The sequence below is a fragment of the Anabrus simplex genome, chromosome 4 (genome assembly GCF_040414725.1).
Source record: "Anabrus simplex isolate iqAnaSimp1 chromosome 4, ASM4041472v1, whole genome shotgun sequence".
In the NCBI taxonomy this organism is placed as follows: Eukaryota; Metazoa; Arthropoda; class Insecta; order Orthoptera; family Tettigoniidae; genus Anabrus; species Anabrus simplex.
Genome location: NC_090268.1, coordinates 124,537,275 through 124,555,050, shown reverse-complemented (window position 1 = coordinate 124,555,050; position 17,776 = coordinate 124,537,275). Strand labels below are relative to the sequence as shown.

The following is a 17,776-nucleotide window of genomic DNA, read 5'->3' as shown; positions in this document are numbered from 1 at the left end:
CTCATAAAGCGGATGACGAGGTCTGCTGACTGCTCGTCATCGCGCAAGATAAGGGAGATAGTACTCGGAAGGTTAAGACTACGGCGCAGATCGACCAGGTCCACGCACTCCGTAAGGATGTGTACCACGGTAAGATGGTCGCCGCAGGTACACACCGGAGGGGGTTCTCCTTTCAGTAGATGGGAGTGCGTCAAGATACCGTGGCCGATCCGAAGGCGACATAATACCACGGCTTCCCTCCGCGAAGCCCGAAGGTAAGTCCTCCATACCTTCGTTGTTCCTTTTATCGCTCTCAGCTTATTGGGAAGTGGGATGGCCTGCCACTCCATCTCCCAATGAGACATAACCAGATGTCTCAGCTGAGAGCGAATATCACTTGCTGGAACCTTGAAAGGCAACGGGGGCAGTGTAACTGCCTCCTTGGCAGCCTGATCTGCTAACTCGTTTCCCTCTATGCCCATGTGGGTGGGGAGCCACACAAACGTAATTCTGGTGCCGGCATCCGAACACCCGGCCAGCAGGTCCTGGATCCGCTGCACCAGAGGGTGTCGAGGGAAACAAGTATCAATAGCCTGAAGCGAACTCAAGGAGTCAGTACATACGAGAAAGTGTCGGCGCTCATTGTCGACTGCGTACCGCAGAGCCTCACAGATAGCATAGAGCTCTGCCGTGTACACACTACAGGTGTCCGGGAGAGCAAAAAGAAACCGATCATTGTCGACAACGAACGCACAGCCCACCTTCGTATCTGTCCTTGAACCATCCGTGTAAGCGACGACTGAACCTGGATAGCGGCCAAGAACGGACAGATAGATCCTCCGATAAATCGAAGGGTCCGTGTCTCCTTTCGGGCCAGTGTGCAAATCCAGGATGATTTCAGGTCGTCGTACAACCCACGGAGGTACCCCACTTGGTTGTCTGACAAGGCAAGGAATCGAAGGTACGTCAAACAATTCATAACTGCTATCCAAGCGTATCCCAACCGGCCGCGTCGCACGAGGATGAGCAACGTACAACAAACGGTTGCCATTGCTGAATACGCAGGGATAGCTCGGATGAAGTGGCATCTGTCGCAAATTTGCAGCATACGAAAAAAGCATTTGCTGGCGCCTCAGGTGTAAAGGCGGCACACCAGACTCAGCGAGCAGGCTAGCGATGGGGCTAGTACGAAAAGCTCCCGTCGCCAACCTAACCCCGCTGTGGTGGATACTGTTCAGCTTCGCAAGAACGCTTGGTCTTGCGGAGCCATATGCTGCACTGCCGTAGTCTAACCGAGATAAAATGTGTGCCCGATAGAATCGCAGGAGCACCACGCGGTCAGCTCCCCAATTAGTGCTGCTAAGAAACTTCAAGAGGTTAAGCCTCTTGGTGCATTGCACTTTTAGCTCCCGCACGTGTGGCTCCCACGATAATTTACTGTCAAAAAGGAGCCCAAGAAATCGGTAGGTGTCAACAACTGGAAGAACGACATTACCTAGATAAAGCTCAGGATGAGGGTGAAGTGTACGTTGACGACAAAAGTGGACAACGGAGGTCTTTACGGCAGAAAACCGAAAGCCATGTTCTAAGGTCCACTTCTCCACCCTCCTAATAGCTTTCTGTAACTGTCGCTCTGCGACTGCCATACTGCACGAGCTATAGTGCAGAGCAAAATCATCCACATATAGGGACGGTATTACGGCTGGACCAGCAGCAGCGACAATACCGTTTATGGCAATCGCGAACAGAGTGACACTAAGAACCGATCCCTGTGGGACTCCATTTTCTTGAACGTGGTATTGCGAATATGTCCTCCCTACTCGGACACGGAATAGACGGAGGGACAAAAAATTCGCAATAAATACCGGCAAGTTACCTCGGAATCTCCATTGATGCAGGACTGAAAGGATGCCATATCGCCAGGTGGTGTCGTAGGCCTTCTCCAAGTCAAAGAAGACAGCTACCAGGTGCTGTTTGCGGAGAAACGCATCCTGGATAGAGCTCTCCAGGCGTACCAAGTGGTCTGTGGTGGATCGAGCGGCTCGAAATCCACATTGGTACTCGGACAAGAGTCCTTGTTTCTCCAGACACCACACGAGTCTGCGATTTACCATCCTCTCAAATAGCTTACACAGGCAATTTGTAAGACAAATCGGCCTGTAACTTCCTGCATACTTAGGATCTTTGTCAGGCTTGAGGACAGGAATGACTATGCCCTCTCGCCACTGAGACGGAAAATCACCCTCCATCCAGATACGGTTGAACACACGAAGGAGATAGAGTAGACTATCATCACTAAGGTGCTTCAACATCTGGTTGTGGATGTTGTCCGGTCCAGGAGACGTGTCCTTGCAAAGCGCTAGGGCGCTGCGGAGTTCCCACTCCGTAAAGGGCACGTTGTAGTCCTCTGAAGCTTGAGAGGCAAAACTAAGGTGATGACGTTCTGCCTCTCGCTTCACAGCGAGGAAATCAGGATTGTAATTCCCGGAGCCGGAGACATCCGCGAAATGACTAGCAAGATGGTTAGCAATCGCGAGGGGATCAGTGGCGACACTGCCTGCAATGGAAATTCCCGGTACAGCAGATGATCCTTGAATACCCGAAATTCGTCGAAGTTTCGTCCACACTTGAGATGATGGAGTATGTGACGTCATGGACGACACATATCTCTCCCATGAAGCCTTCTTACTTTGTCGAATAAGAACTCGCGCCTTAGCGCGGAGTTTCTTAAATGCTACCAAGTTGGCCACAGTAGGCTGTCTACGGTAACGCTTATGAGCGCGACGGCGTTCTTTGATGGCTGCTGCTATTTCATCGTTCCACCAAGGAACGAGTTTTCGGCGAGGGGTCCCCGAGAAAAACGGAATGGACTCCTCAGCAGCAGCAAGAATAACTTGGGTGATGTAAGTTATTTCCTCGCCGACGGTCCGCCTGACATCATCGTTAAAGACAGCTAGTGATGTGTACTTTGGCCAATCAGCATGTTGAAGAATCCATCGAGGGGGAGCCTCGACGGGTTTATGATTCAACAAAGTAAGAACGATGGGAAAATGGTCACTGTCACAGAGATCATCGTGTGCATTCCACCGAAACAGTGGAACCAACGTTCGGCTGCATAGACTAACGTCTATGCGAGAATATGTGCCGTAACGTACACTGAAGTGAGTTGGTTCCCCTGTGTTCAAAACACATAAATCCAGATCTGATAGAAGTGTTTCCAGCTCTCTTCCTCGGGGGCAAGGCGTCTCAGAGCCCCATATGGGGTGATGGGCGTTAAAATCGCCCAATAAGAGGAAGGGTGGTGGAAGCTGATCCATAAGATCAGCGACATCATTGATGTTCAGATGCTGGCCTGGTGGAAGATAAACATTACACACTGTTGCTATGACAGGCAGCGAGACGCGAACAGCTACAGCCTCAAGAGGGGTTCTTAATGGAACCTCTTCGCTGTAGCTATCAGAACGTACAAAAATGCCAACGCCTCCGGAAGCCCGGTGAGCATAGTATCGTTCTGTCGAGTATAGTTTGAAATTCCTCAAGACCGTGTGATGACCAGGTCGGAAATTGGTCTCCTGAATACAGACTATACTCGCTGCGTACTCACTAATAAGCTGACGTAACTCAGCAAGATGCCTGTCATAACCGTTACAATTCCACTGCAACAGTGCCATAGTGTGGACTATAAAAGGAGTGTTAGGTTATGAGCGACAAAATGCTCGTAAGCCTAAACACTATCTAGTTCTACATCCGTAGATGTAGAGGACAGCGCGACATCCATCCCGTCATCAAAAGATGGCAGGGGTGCCGCCCAGAACTTCGACGCTTTTCGGGCGCGAGGGGTCCCCTACGAGGAGAGCGCGCAGGTTTGGGAGCAGGAGTGCCTCCCGGTGCAGATTCATATCCCCCAGGTGGAGGGCATGACTTCTCCTTCGCAGGGGAAGTCCGAGAGCGCTCAGGACGGGCGCTCTTCTTCCCCTTTTTCTTTTCAAGTTTAGACGGGCTGGGAGATGGTTTCCCAGCCCTGGTCAACGAAGCCGCCTCCGCCGGCTGGGGCACGACTTTCGTCGACCTCCTAGGGGGGGGGGAGACTTAGTCTTCCCCCCTTGCTGTGCCGGCTGGCTCCCAGCCGGCACAGACTTCTGGTTGGTCGAAGGTGGGGTGGTCCCCCCCTTCGAGCTTTGACTATTTGCGACGTTGCTGGGAGCAGCAACAGTCGCCTTGGGCGCAGCGGTCTGGACAGGTGTCTTGGTCGTAAATGACGAACCTGGAAGACTCTGAGCTATCAAGCTATAGTCGAGTGTACGGGCAGGTGTATTCGTAGAATTAAACTTACGGCGCGCTTCCTGGTAGGAAAGACCATCCAGGGTCTTGATCTCCTGGATCTTCTTCTCACTCAGGTATGTCGGACAGTTCCGATCCCGAGGAGAATGAAAACCGGAGCAGTTAGTGCACTTGTATGGAGTTGTGCACTCCTCCGCGCCGTGAGCTACTCGTCCACATGTACCACATACAGCCTGATTCGAACAGCGAGAGACCATATGTCCGAATCGCTGGCATTGATAGCATCGCATAGGAGGCGGGATGTACGGCCTCACATCGCAACGATAAGTTGTTACCTTGACTTTCTCTGGTAACACTGACAACTTGAAAGAGACAATGAAGGCACCAGTGGCAACGTCTTCACCGTTGACTTTGCGCGTAATGCGCCGGACGTGTGTCACGCCGCGGTTCTTCATGTCTTCCATCAACTCGTCGTCAGTGTTCAAAATAAGGTCGCGGTGAAAGATGACTCCGCGAACCAGGTTCAAGGACTTATGCTCCTCCACTTTGACGGGGATGTCGCCAAAGTGCTCGCACTTAAGCAACTGATCAGCTTGCAGTGCTGTACGAGTTTTTAGAAGCAAACTACCGTTGCGCATTTTCTTTAGTTCCTCCAGTTCGCCATAGACGCCTTCGATGTGTCTACTAAACAGGATCGACTTCACCAGCTTAAAATCGTGCCCATCGGTTCTGGTAGCGACCAGAAACCTAGGGAAGCTGGATCCCATTCCTTCACGCTGCGCATGTTCCCAGGGAGTTGAACCTCTCAGGGAAGCAAAAGTTAAAGACTTAGGTGGGCGACCACCTTGTGAGAGCCGACTTCGTTTGGAAGCCATGCCCGATAGCATCCTCCCCGAATGCCACCCACTCCGATCAGGGGTCTCTGTAGCCGAACCAAGCAGCCAAGGCAATACCCACCTGGTCGTAGCAGGTATTGCCCGGGGTCCGATGTTGAACGATGCCTAATACGGGATGACTGAGGCAATGAGCACTAGGACTCCCTTCCTCCAGTCACCCGCAATAGCATGTACCCCATAGCGTGTACAGAGCACTAACAATAGGAAAAATAAATAAAAATAATTAATAATAATATGTCCTTCTGGCATTCGGCTGTGCGGGGACCTGCGTTGTCAGGCGGATACCACTGCCCGGGTACATGATACTCCCACCCGCCGCGTCCTGGGTGGTTGCTGGCACGGGCTTTCGAGCGTAGTCGCACACATAGGAGCTCCATCGCCGGGCAGCACGCACATCAAATTTTGAATGGTCTACATCTGACCCTCGGAAAAATAATAAAAAAATAAAGAGGGGACCATGGCCACATGACCCTTTAAGTCGCCTTCTACGACAGGCAGGGATTACCTATGGATGTATTCAGCCTCTCCCATCCACAGGAGGTCCATCACATTATACCAACCGCAATCCATGTCCACGCCAAGGTCGCCCCTTTTTGTCGCCTCTTACGACAGGCAGGGGATACCGCGGGTGTATTCTGCATGTGTGTCCCCCACCCGCAGGGGGTAGTGTGTTTGGTCCGCGAGAGGTATTTTATTTCCCTCAAGTCCGCCGGCAAGCCGGTTAGGACCCCCCTATCCGCCACCTGGGACGCGCCACGTGGGAGTATCACCTCTCCCCCTGCTACGCCATCGTAGTAGGTTCGTGGGATTTACATTGGACGTATCTTCGTATGCCCTCAGCCTTATATGACTCTAGCCCATCGGGTTGAGTGCCACGTCGAGAAATCATCATTAAACACAAACACATCGTGGATTTCAGCGGGTGTCACCACCGCGTACTTGCTACGAGGCGATCCTGCCAATTCGCAAGTCCGTGTTCAAATTCCTCCCTCGCCGAAATTTCCTTCTTAGATTGATTCTCTTAAGCCACGCGCAGAATTAGCAACACCGCCTCGCAAAGCGCACTTGAATTTGCTCGCGAAGAGATCTGATTGGCTAACGTATGCACCTGATAAAATGACAATGGCGAGCGCGAGATATCGAATTATTTTCTTCAAATTTTTTGACAGTATCACCAACACTCTAGCTCTCATATACCCGGTTCACGTTCTTTCCGACCATCCTGTAATACTGTACTCCATATGTGCAATGCGTCAGGACATCTTCCACAGGTATTACGGCTATTTAGAACAGATCAGATTTTCTGGCTTAATTTTAAGATCGGTCGCTTCGTTCAGACTTGAAGTAATATAATTTGGTGTGGCTATTTCTAACCGAGTGCAGCCCTTGTAAGGCAGACCCTCCGATGTGGGTGGGAGGCATCTGCCATGTGTAGGTAACTGCGTGTTATTATGGTGGAGGATAGTGTTATGTGTGGTGTGTGAGTTGCAGGGATGTTGGGGTCAGCACGAACACCCAACCCCTGAGGCACTGGAATTAACTAATGAAGGTTAAAATCCCCGACTCGGCCGGGAATCGAATCTGGGACCCTCTGAACCGAAGGCCAGTACGCTGACCATTCAGCCAACGAGTCGGACAGACATGAAGTACCGGGCGAGTTGGCCGTGCGCGTAGAGGCGCGCGGCTGTGAGCTTGCATCCGGGAGATAGTAGGTTCGAATCCCACTATCGGCAGCCCTGAAAATGGTTTTCCGTGGTTTCCCATTTTCACACCAGGCAAATGCTGGGGCTGTACCTTAATTAAGGCCACGGCCGCTTCCTTCCAACTCCTAGGCCTTTCCTGTCCCATCGTCGCCATAAGACCTATCTGTGTCGGCGCGACGTAAAGCCCCTAGCAAAAAAAAAAAAAGACATGAAGTATTTTATCCGTTTGGGTGCAGCACTAGTCTGCCTCCTTTCAAATCTTACAACACTTGTCAATGCTATACAGTAAACTGTTTAATATCAAACCCAAACCCGATGGTACTACAGCCCTTGAAGGGCCTTGGCCTACCAAGCGACCGCTGCCCAGACCGAAGGCCTGCAGATTACGAGGTGTCGTGTGGCCAGCACGACGAATCCTCTCGGCCGTTATTCTTGGCTTTCTAGACCGGAAACTGTTTAATACACACTGTTATTCCTACATGATTGTCATAATCAAAACATTGGTAAATATGTTTTCGCCGAAGGACGAAACATGTAAGTAGTCAATGCGGACCACTGTAGGCCATTAATACGTTCAAGTTTATAGATCCTTTCATTCTGTCAGATAGTTTCTATATTCACCTGGTATATTCACAATTTAAAGCGAAGGTACCTCGGCACTAGTGAAACAAAGTGGTTAGCTCCATACTCGACCACGTTTATTCTAAGGAATCGATCGGATTCTAACTTCTGTTGTACGTTAAGCCATTTGCCTTTCCAGAATAAAAATGAAAATCCACAGCCTGTTTCTAGTCATTCGACTAGGTCAGGAATGGAATGAATAAAACCCCCATCTAGCGGCGAGGATGTGAAATGTGCTGGTTGCTGAAGCCTGTCACACTCCGCTGGGGCAATGATTAATAACTGACAGATGAAATGAAATGATATTGGAGAGTGTTGCTTGAATGAAAGATGACAGAGAAAACCGGAGTACCCGGAAAAAATTCTGTCCCGCCTCCGCTTTGTCAAGCACAAGTCTCGCATGGAGTGACCGGGATTTGAACCACGGAACCCATTGGTGAGAGGCCAGCGTGCTGCCGTCTGAGCCATGGAGGTTTTATTGCCTTTCCAGAAGACTCGTCGCCTAATTTTCTCATCATCCGAACAGAGAACCGAACCCACTTCTTTAAGGGTGGATCGAACACACCTGTACCAATTCGGCTACTACTACCACTACTACTACTACTACTGTGCGCTACCATTCGGTATGGCTTCATAAAATAGGCTCCAGGTCATATCATAGACTAACATTCCATACTTACACTTGCCAACAAGATAAGATAGCAATCGATGGCTCGTACAGAGGTCACTGTGTTCTTCCTTATGATTTACAGTACAGTAGGTTCTAAAGTGTCACGAACTCCTGTATAATATTTACAGTACTTGAAGTTGGATTCGCGGCCAGGTCAGAGATTTTTGCTTGGTTCTGAGGGCTGGTTCGAGGTCTACTCAGCCTACATGATTACAATTGAGGAGAAGCTATCTAACACTGAGATAGTGGTCCTAGTCTAGAAAGCCAAGAATAACGGCCGAGAGAATTCGTCGCGCTGACGCACATGGCTCCTCGTAATCTGCAGGCCTTCGGGTTAAGCAGCAATCGCTTGGTCATGGCCCTTCGGGGCTGTTGCGCTATGGGATTTTGTTGTTTTGTAGTTTCATTATCTTCAAGGGGGTTTGCTATTCGAGTGGCGTAGTCGCTGACTTCTCACCAAGGCAGCTGATGTTCGAGTCCCACTCAGGGCCATTTGTGAAATGAAAAGCCAAAAGTCACGTCCATGTGATTCGAATTCCACATAAAACTGAAGGTCCCGTGGTGACAAGTCGCTCTATCCTTTCCTCGATTGTTACTACTGGTTATATTTGCAGTTTTTAGTACTTTCTCACTACTCGTCGCCATGTTGCATGTGAGCTGTCACTTCCTTTGGTATGTTCAACGCCTCTTTGACGATTTATCTGCTAGGTCTCATCCCATCTCATTACATACCCTTACCATCTTATTTGGACCGAGTGACTTGGCCATGCGGTTAGAGTCGCGCAGCTGTGAGATTGCATTTAGGAGACAGTGGATTCGAATCCCACTGTCTGCAGCCCTGAAGATGGTTTTCCGTGATATCCCATTTTCATACCAGGAAAATGCTGGGGCTGTACCTTAATTAAGGGCACGGCCGTTTCCTTTTCACTTATGATGATGATGATGATGTTGGTTGTTGTTTAAAGGGTCTAACATCGAGGTCATCGGCCCCTAATGGTACGAAATAAAACGACAAAGTAAAAGTTCCAAATCATCCACTGACCAAAATAAAAAATGTCATGAAGAATGAATGAATGAATGAACATGAATTTAAAACAATCAGTGGATCCGACTCAAAAATCTATCATAATTAATAGTATTACTGACCAAGGGACCACTTCCAAAGCACAGGTGGTGGTGGTGGTGATTATTGTTTTAAGAGGAAGTACAACTAGGCAACCATCCTCTATATAACACTAATCAGAGAGAAAAATGGAAGGGGTCCGACACTTCGAAAAATGAAGGTATCGACCAAAGGAAGACAAAAGGGCCACGAAGGGCGTGAAAATTAAAGACTCCCTAGCCCTCGCAAACCTAATAGCGTCGGGGTCGGAAAAAAAAAACAAGAGTTGACCAAGGGAGGTCGGATAGGATAGATGAAAGTGAGGAGCCTGGCACAAGTAAGTGGAAGCAATGACAGGACTCAGCTGAGGGCCCCGTGATCGCCAACCCACGCTCCAAAGTTCAGAGCCCCTGGGGCCCCTTTTAGTCGCCTCTTACGACAGGCAGGGGATACCGTGGGTGTTATTCTACCGCCCCCACCCACAGGGGGTTTCCAAAGCACAATCCTGAATCAAGGATGCTTGGTATCTAAATGGGTCCAAAATACAGGTCAAAGGCCCCTCAGAATGATACTTATCGCTAGTAAAGCAGAACCATGGTATCTGTCCTGTTGCGGTACTAATCAAATGTAGCAGAGACTTGCGGTATTCCACACAGTATTGTACTACTCAGAGGTTATCACATAAGAGTACTAACCACACGGACCTTCCACTATCCCGTGGTGTTCCTCATATAGTGGGTACTAAACATAGGCAAGGCAGAACCATGGTAGCTATCATCCCATGGTCCTGCTCATATGGTGGTACTAATCACAGGTACTGCAAAAGCCGACCGCACGGTGATCCTGTGTGCTACGAATCACAAACTTATTTCGGACCGAATATAGTGGTACTACGCACAAGTAAAAGCGACCCTTGGTGTTCTCCGCGTGGTGGTACTAATCACAAGTAGTTTCATAGTTCGAAAACAATCATCCCTTGGTCGCCCCTTTTAGTCGCCTCTCACGGTAGGCAGGGGATACCGTGGGTGTATTATTCGTCTGCCTCCCCCACCCATAGGGGCGTGTGTTTGGTTCGCGAGAGGTATTTTATTTCCCTCAAGTCCGCCGGCAAGCCAGTTAGGACCCACGTATCCGCCACCTGGGACGCGCCACGTGGGAGTATCACCTCTCCCCCTGCTACGCCTGCATAGCAGGTTCGTGGATTTTTTCACTTTTAGACCATCGCCGCCATAAGACTTCTCTGTGTCGGTGCGACGTAAAGCAACACGTAAAAAAAAAAAAAAAAAAAAAGATACGTCAACCTTGGTCAACCTTGTGTCGGTTGTTTTACGGACAGATAAAGAGCTCTTGTGGAAAAACATTTCGGAACATCCGCGTTTTCGAGAACCGTAAACGTAGTTAGTGACTCGTAAAGCCAATAAAACATAATAATAATAATAATAATAATAATAATAATAATAATAATAATAATTATTATTATTATTATTATTATTATTATTATTATTATTATTTTATGGACACATGAAGAGGATGGATCCAAAGATACTGGCACGCAGGATACATAGCCTATAAGAAAAATGGAAGGCTCAACCATTTTTCTTGCTAGTAGTTTTACGTCGCACCAACACAGATAGGTCTTATGGCGACGATGGGGCAGGAAAGGGCTAGGTGTGGGAAGGAAGCGGCCGTGGCCTTAATTAAGGTACAGCCCCAGCATTTGCCTGGTGTGAAAATGGGAAACCACGGAAAACCATTTTCAGGGCTGCCGACGGTGGGGTTCGAACCTACTATCTCCCGAATACTGGATACTGGCGGCACAACCATTATAGCTTAAGGAGGTTCACAAGGACTTGGAAGAAGTGAGGATCCAGGAGGAAGATCTACAGAAAGGAACAAACTTTTAGGAAGAAAATTAGAGGAATGGGGGATGCCACAGGTCATGTATACCCATGGGGTCGCTCACATAGTGTTCCTAATCATAGGTAACGCCCACAGGCAAAACAATCTCATGGTGCTCCTCACATAATAATAATAATAATAATAATAACAATACTAATACTAATAATAATAATAATAATACTCTCTGGCAACACAGACCAATTGCTTTCCTCAAATAGTGGTACTAATCACGAGCGCCGCTATTCCCGTGATGTTTCTCACATATTAGTACTAACTGCAGGCAACGTAGACCCATGGCGTTGTACATAAAGTGGTACTAATCATAGGTAACGCAGACCATACTGAACACAGTGGAACGGACCAGTGGGATACACCTGGCGATGTCATTTACAAGCAACACTCAGGCCCATAATGTTCCGTACAGAATAGTACTGCTCCTATATAACGTAGACCCTCGCAAGGTGGTAGTAGTCGCAGGTAACGTCGACCCATGATGTTCCGCACGTAATGGTACGAATCACAAGTAATCTCATGGTTCTAATGTCAGCATCCATTGGTCACCTCTATTAGTCGTCTCTTACGACAGGTAGGGGATACCATGGGTATAGTCTATGTCTGCGTCCCCACCCACAGAGGGTAGAGAGAGAGAAAAAGTTTTTTTTTTTTTTTGCTAGGGGCTGTACGTCGCACCGACACAGATAGGTCTTATGGCGACGATGGAATAGGAAAGGCCTAGGAGTTGGAAGGAAGCGGCCGTGGCCTTAATTAAGGTACAGCCCCAGCATTTGCCTGGTGTGAAAATGGGAAACCACGGAAAACCATCTTCAGGGCTGCCGATAGTGGGATTCGAACCTACTATCTCCCGGATGCAGAGAGAAAAAGGAAAAAGAAGAAATCCGACACTTCGAATAAGGAAGTACCAGGCAAAGAAATACAAGGGTCACGAAGGGCGTGAAAATGAAAGACTCCCTAGGCCTCGAATGCTCTAATACCGTCGGGATCGGAAAAGAAGCGGATTTGACCAAAGGAGGTTGGACAGGATTGATGAAAGTGAGGAGTGGTACAAGTAAGTGGAAGCACTGTCAAGGCTCAGCTAAGGGCCCCATGTTGCCAACCCACGCTCCCAAGTTGAGAGCCCCTGGGGCCCCTTTTAGTCACCTCTTACGACAGGCAGGGAATACCGTGGGCGTATTCTACATCTGCGCCCCCCTCCCACATACAGGGGGTAAAATATTAATTCATTGACAAATAGCCTCCAGGAGACCTCTCCCCAAGAAATTTTAAAATGCAGTACATTCCTGGTGGCAAGTACAAACTGTTCTATCTGCGCACAGTTCAGTTTCACAGGCCTGTCACAGAGCGCATTTTTCTGCTCACAGGATGTTCGATAGATGGAGTTGGAGGAGTGATCTTCGTCGTATGCATTATTTAATTCCGTTTATCAAAGAAATCCATTGGTTACAAAAGCGTATGCATTCAGAGAAATATTTGATTCGGAGAATGTTTGTTCAATGACGTTGCTTTATCAATCTTATATAGCTGATGACGTTTATCTCCCCTGTTGTATCAGCCAGCTCAGCTGAGTTCAGTTCAGGTGCGAGTCTCGGTACCGTGAAGTGTTCTCTGTGTTGCCGTGCCGTAAATTTACTGCCCGTGGATATAGTGTGTATCCGAATAATTCCTAAATGATTGTACAACTTCGCTGAATAGAATTTTGTTGGAATCACAGTAAGTATAGTGATCAATAATGTGATTTTCTGTATGTTCACACCGTAATTTAAGGATAATACTCTATCAGCCACCAAAGACATCATTCGTTTCAAATTCCATAGTAATTCTAATCAGTATTTCTCGTTAATTTTCATAATCAATTCGAATTGATGGAATTTCACGGAATTTAATGAGCCAAAACTGGCATGATTGCGCATAATTTACGTTGAGGTGTGATGCGAAGCACATGACGCTTGTGCACGGCATTGGAAGTGACCTTCGCAATGTCGGTGGGGATATCGATACATTATTATCTATGCATCGATATCCCGGAGTAGGTACTGAACATAGTAACATCGATAATTTTCTGAAATGTATCAGTTATGAAAGAAATCGGTGCGTCATGGATTATAAGGGAGCGGATCTAAATACTGTGAAATATTTTGAATGTTTTCTCTTATAATAATACAACCACAGCCTGTTCCCAGTAATTCGACCGGGTCAGAAATGAATGAAGCCCCCATCTAGCGGCGAGGATAGGAATTGTGCCAGCTGCCGAAGCCTGTCGCACTCCTGTGAGGCAATGTTTAATGAATGACAGATGAAATTAAATGATATTGGAGAGTGTTGCTGGAATGAAAGATGACAGGGAAAACTGGAGTACACGGTCCTGTCTCCGCTTTGTCCAGCACAAATCTCAAATTGAGTGACCGGGATTTGAACCACGGAACCCAGCGCTGAGAAGACGACGCGCTGCTATCTGAGCCACGGATGCTCAGTGTTTTCTCTTGATTGGTGAAAGAATGAAATCCAATGTCCACAATCGTCCACCTCCCTCCCGACCGCTACAACACGAAAAAAAAAAAAAAAAAAAAAACCTGACTGACTGACTGACTGACTGACTGACTGACTGACGAACAGATATGTGTATTTCTCTGTTCGGCCTCATGACGCAACTAAATTTTGTTGCCCTAAATTGCCTGTGGTGATCAATCCATATTTCAGACAATGCTGGATCACAGGTATTTAGATAGGTACAAAAATCAAAATATATACGAATTAATGAAACACTTCCAGGCACCCTAGAAACTTAAAAATTGGTAGCAGACAACCTGACACTTTAAAAAAATTATTGAAAAATAATGGAATTTTCCCAAAACTCCTAGAGGGAGAGAGATGGGATGTGTGTTCGAAACTGGGGGTCAGAATTAATACAGCAAGCACACAAGCGTAAGCATTTTCTTACCCTATGAAAAACTTGATTTTCCAAAGCATGGTCTATAGTTTTCTTGCACTCAAGAGTTTCCTGACAGTCCGAATTAATTTTTAGCATTAAACGCGGAGAAAGTGTTCAGGGAAGTTTTCGATATATTAGGAGTTACGACATCGCGGAACAGGTCAATACACAGCAATTTATACGAATATTCGAGCGCTTATCATTATTATTATTATTATTATTATTATTATTATTATTATTATTATTAATATCATCATCATCACCAAGGCTTTTATTATTAACAAAAAACCGACGAAGAAGCCCGAGGCACATAACCCACTGGGACGTTCGCCTGGCTCTCCCTGTAGGTGGGGGAGTTAGAATAAAATGCACGTTATCCCATGCCTGTCGTAAGAGATGACTAGACACGGGCCAGGGGCTCAAAACTTGGAAATGTGGGTTGGCAACCACGGTTCCCCTAGCTGAGTGAGGCTTTTCTTCCACTTTCTTGTGTCAGGCTCTTCACCTTCACCTTTCGTATCCGACCTCCTTTGGTCAACTCTTGTTTTTTCCAACCTCAGTATTAGGTTGTCGAGGCCTCGGGACTTTGATTTTCACGCCCTTCGTGACCTTTCACTTTCTTTTGCTGGTATCTTTATTTTTTGAAGTGTCCGAACTCTTCCATTCTTCCCTCTGATTAGTGTTAATAGACAATGTACTTCCTGTTAATCCAATAATCACCACAACCACCACCTTGATTTGCCAAGACGACTATTGTCCAGCCAGATAGCTTGCGCTTACTGGAGTTCCACGTGACCAGAAGGACGAAAGTTTCAGCCTTCTGAAGTAGCAGCCTTCAATTTGCTCACAGAGTTTTTATGCCAGTGATGTAAGTGGTTGCCAAGGACAAATTGACGGTACAGAAAATTTGCGCTAGCTATGTGTTACCGCAATATTTTCCGAAGTATATAATTTGCTAGAAATTCTTTTTTAATAATGTTATTTGATTTACGTCCCACTAACTACTTTTTAAGGTCTTGGGAGACGCCGAGGTGCCGGAATTTAGTCCCGCAGGAGTTCTTTTACGTGCCAGTAAATCTACCGACACGGGGCTGTCGTATTTGAGCACCTTCAAATACCACCGGACTGAGCCAGGATCGAACCTGCCAAGTTGGGGTTAGAAGGCCAGCGCCTTAACCGTCTGGGCCACTCAGCCCGGCTCTAGAAATTCTAGGCATGCTGCTTGAGTCAACATGTACAGAACACGATCTTTTTTCAATATTATGCTGTCTAAAAACACAGGAAATACAATATTATAAGAACTGACACTCATGAACGTACCGTACATAAGAACTACACCCCAAATTCATCAGACATACCGCGTTCCTGAACACCGAGTGAGCTGGCTCTGCAGTTACGATCGCGCAGCTGTGAGATGGTGGGTTCGAATCTAACCGCCAACAGCCCTGGAGATGGTTTTCTGTGGTTTCGCATTTTCACACCAGGTAAATGTTGGGGCTGTACCATAATTTAGACCACGGCCACTACCTTACCTATCCTAACCCTTTTATTCTTGTATCACCGAAAACCTTCGATGAAATGAAATGACGTATGCCTTTTAGTGCTGGGAGTGTCCGAGGACAAGTTCGGCTCGCCAGGTGCAGGTCTTTGGATTTGACTCCCGTAGGCGACCTGCGCGTCGTTGTTTTTTTTTTTTTTTTTTTTCTAGGGGTTTTACGTCGCACCGACACAGATAGGTCTTATGGCGACGATTGCGATAGGAATGGCCTAGGAGTTGGAAGGAAGCGGCCATGGCCTTAATTAAGGTACAGCCGCAGCATTTGCCTGGTGTGAAAATAGGAAACCATGGAAAACCATCTTCAGGGCTGCCGATAGTGGGATTCGAACCTACCATCTCCCGGATGCAAGCTCACAGCCGCGCGCCTCTGTGCGCACGGCCAACTCACCTGGTCCTGCGCGTCGTGATCAGGATGAAATGATGATGAAGACGACACACACACCCAGCCCCCGTGCCAGCGAAATTAACCAATGATGGTTAAAATTCCCGACCGTGCCGGGAGTCGAACCTGAGACCCTGTGATCAAAAGCCAACACGCTAACCATTTAGCCATGGAGCCAGATCTTCGATGTGTTAGCGCGACTTTAAACCACTAGCACTAGCGTTCCCGAACAACCACTGACCGAACGCTGTTCATCAGGCTGCATGGCCGGAATTTGCTAAGTCTTGCTAGTTCAGACTGAGCACCATCATGGGCGAAGATTACTGCTTGAAAATTTCACGTGTCTGTCTCTCTGTCTGCCAAAACGACATCACTTCTAAACCGCTGAGCAGAGTTCCATGATATTCTGCAAGACCATTCTCAGAGAGAACTGTAAAAAGGCCAACTATGTTTTATTTTAAACTATAGATATGAAAATATATTATGTGCTAAATTGCTTGCGAGAAAACACACTATAGCCCACTCCTAGAACAATGTAATTTGAGAAAGGGGTAGGTATCATGTGCTTTTCTCCCCACCATGCTTGGTCGTCTGTGACGTTATCCGAACCCAAACATCTCACAGCACTCGTATTCTGTATGAAGTAATGCACATTCTGATTCCAGCCACAAGCTGCAGATGAGAGAAAACTTCATTGACATTTTTAACACCATCTCAGACAGGACATTTCATTATTACATTACAGCAGGGCCTCTCAGGGTGCATGCACAGGTGCACTGCGCACATAAGGTGCAAAAGACATCTTCGCTAGGTTTACCAGAGTGCAAACCCCCCAGTCCTCGATTTGGAGCAATAGCGCTCTCTCTCTTTCCCTACGCCTGTCTCACTCGCTCCGCCTGGCTTCCCATTCCTCACATACTCTGCAGCGTTCCAGCATCCGAGGAGAGTTGAGCCGAGGTTAGCAGAGTCGCCCCGAGACATAAGTTGGTCCAAACCGAGCCGAGTCGCACCGATGCACAGTGCACAGAACCTCTGCGCCTCGATTTGCACACGTGAGATTTAGGGCGTTTGAGAGGCTCTGCATTAGAGTAATAATGTGAAATCAGATACAATGTGACGCAGGTAGAGTTTCTTTCTTCAATGTAGCCCAGCTACTTCTGGGGTCATTGGAGCCATCCAGGCTCGGTTTGGTTTTGGCCGTGGGTTCAAAATGCCCTCCGTTAACATTGATACATGCATCAATACCCAGTAGTATTGAATCCCGGATGCGCTGACGTATCCCTGAAGTATTGCGTATACATGTATCATTTTGAACATGTAATGTAAGAAAGAATTGCATGTGTTATGCTGGCACGTTCTTTTCCTCTGTGTTTACCATGATTAATGTATGAGCCGGACTGAGTGGCTCAGACGGTTGAGGCGCTGGCCCTCTGACCCTAACTTGGCAGGTTCGATCCTGGCTCAGCCAGGTGGTATTTAAAGGTGATCAAATGTCAGTCTCGTGTCGGTAGATTTACTAGCACGTGAAGGAACTCCTGCGGGACTAAATTCCGGCACCTCGGCGTCTCCAAAAACCGTAAAACAGGTTAGTGGGACGTATAGCAAAATGACATTATTTATTAATGCACGATGTAGAGTTGTAGAAAATGAGTTCTAACATGGAAATAAGACCCTTTCCTGACCTTTGTACATATAACATATTTTCTTCTACGTGTGAGGAATGCGTCCTGAAAGTTGG

The 17,776-nt window shown here is 47.4% G+C and overlaps 1 protein-coding gene across 2 annotated transcripts in view; it reads left to right on the top strand.

Moving 5' to 3' along the window:
- LOC136871691 (breast cancer anti-estrogen resistance protein 3 homolog) overlaps positions 1-17,776 on the top strand; it is an 877,056-nt gene that overhangs the window by 371,140 nt on the left and 488,140 nt on the right. Inside the window, exon 1 of one of the 2 annotated variants that reach the window (XM_067145202.2) lies at positions 12,747-12,879. The exons of the other annotated variant lie outside the window; for it this stretch is intronic. The gene's annotated coding sequence lies outside the window, so the exon portion shown is untranslated. Of the gene's footprint in view, positions 1-12,746; positions 12,880-17,776 lie in introns of those variants that run through there. 2 annotated transcript variants of the gene reach the window in all.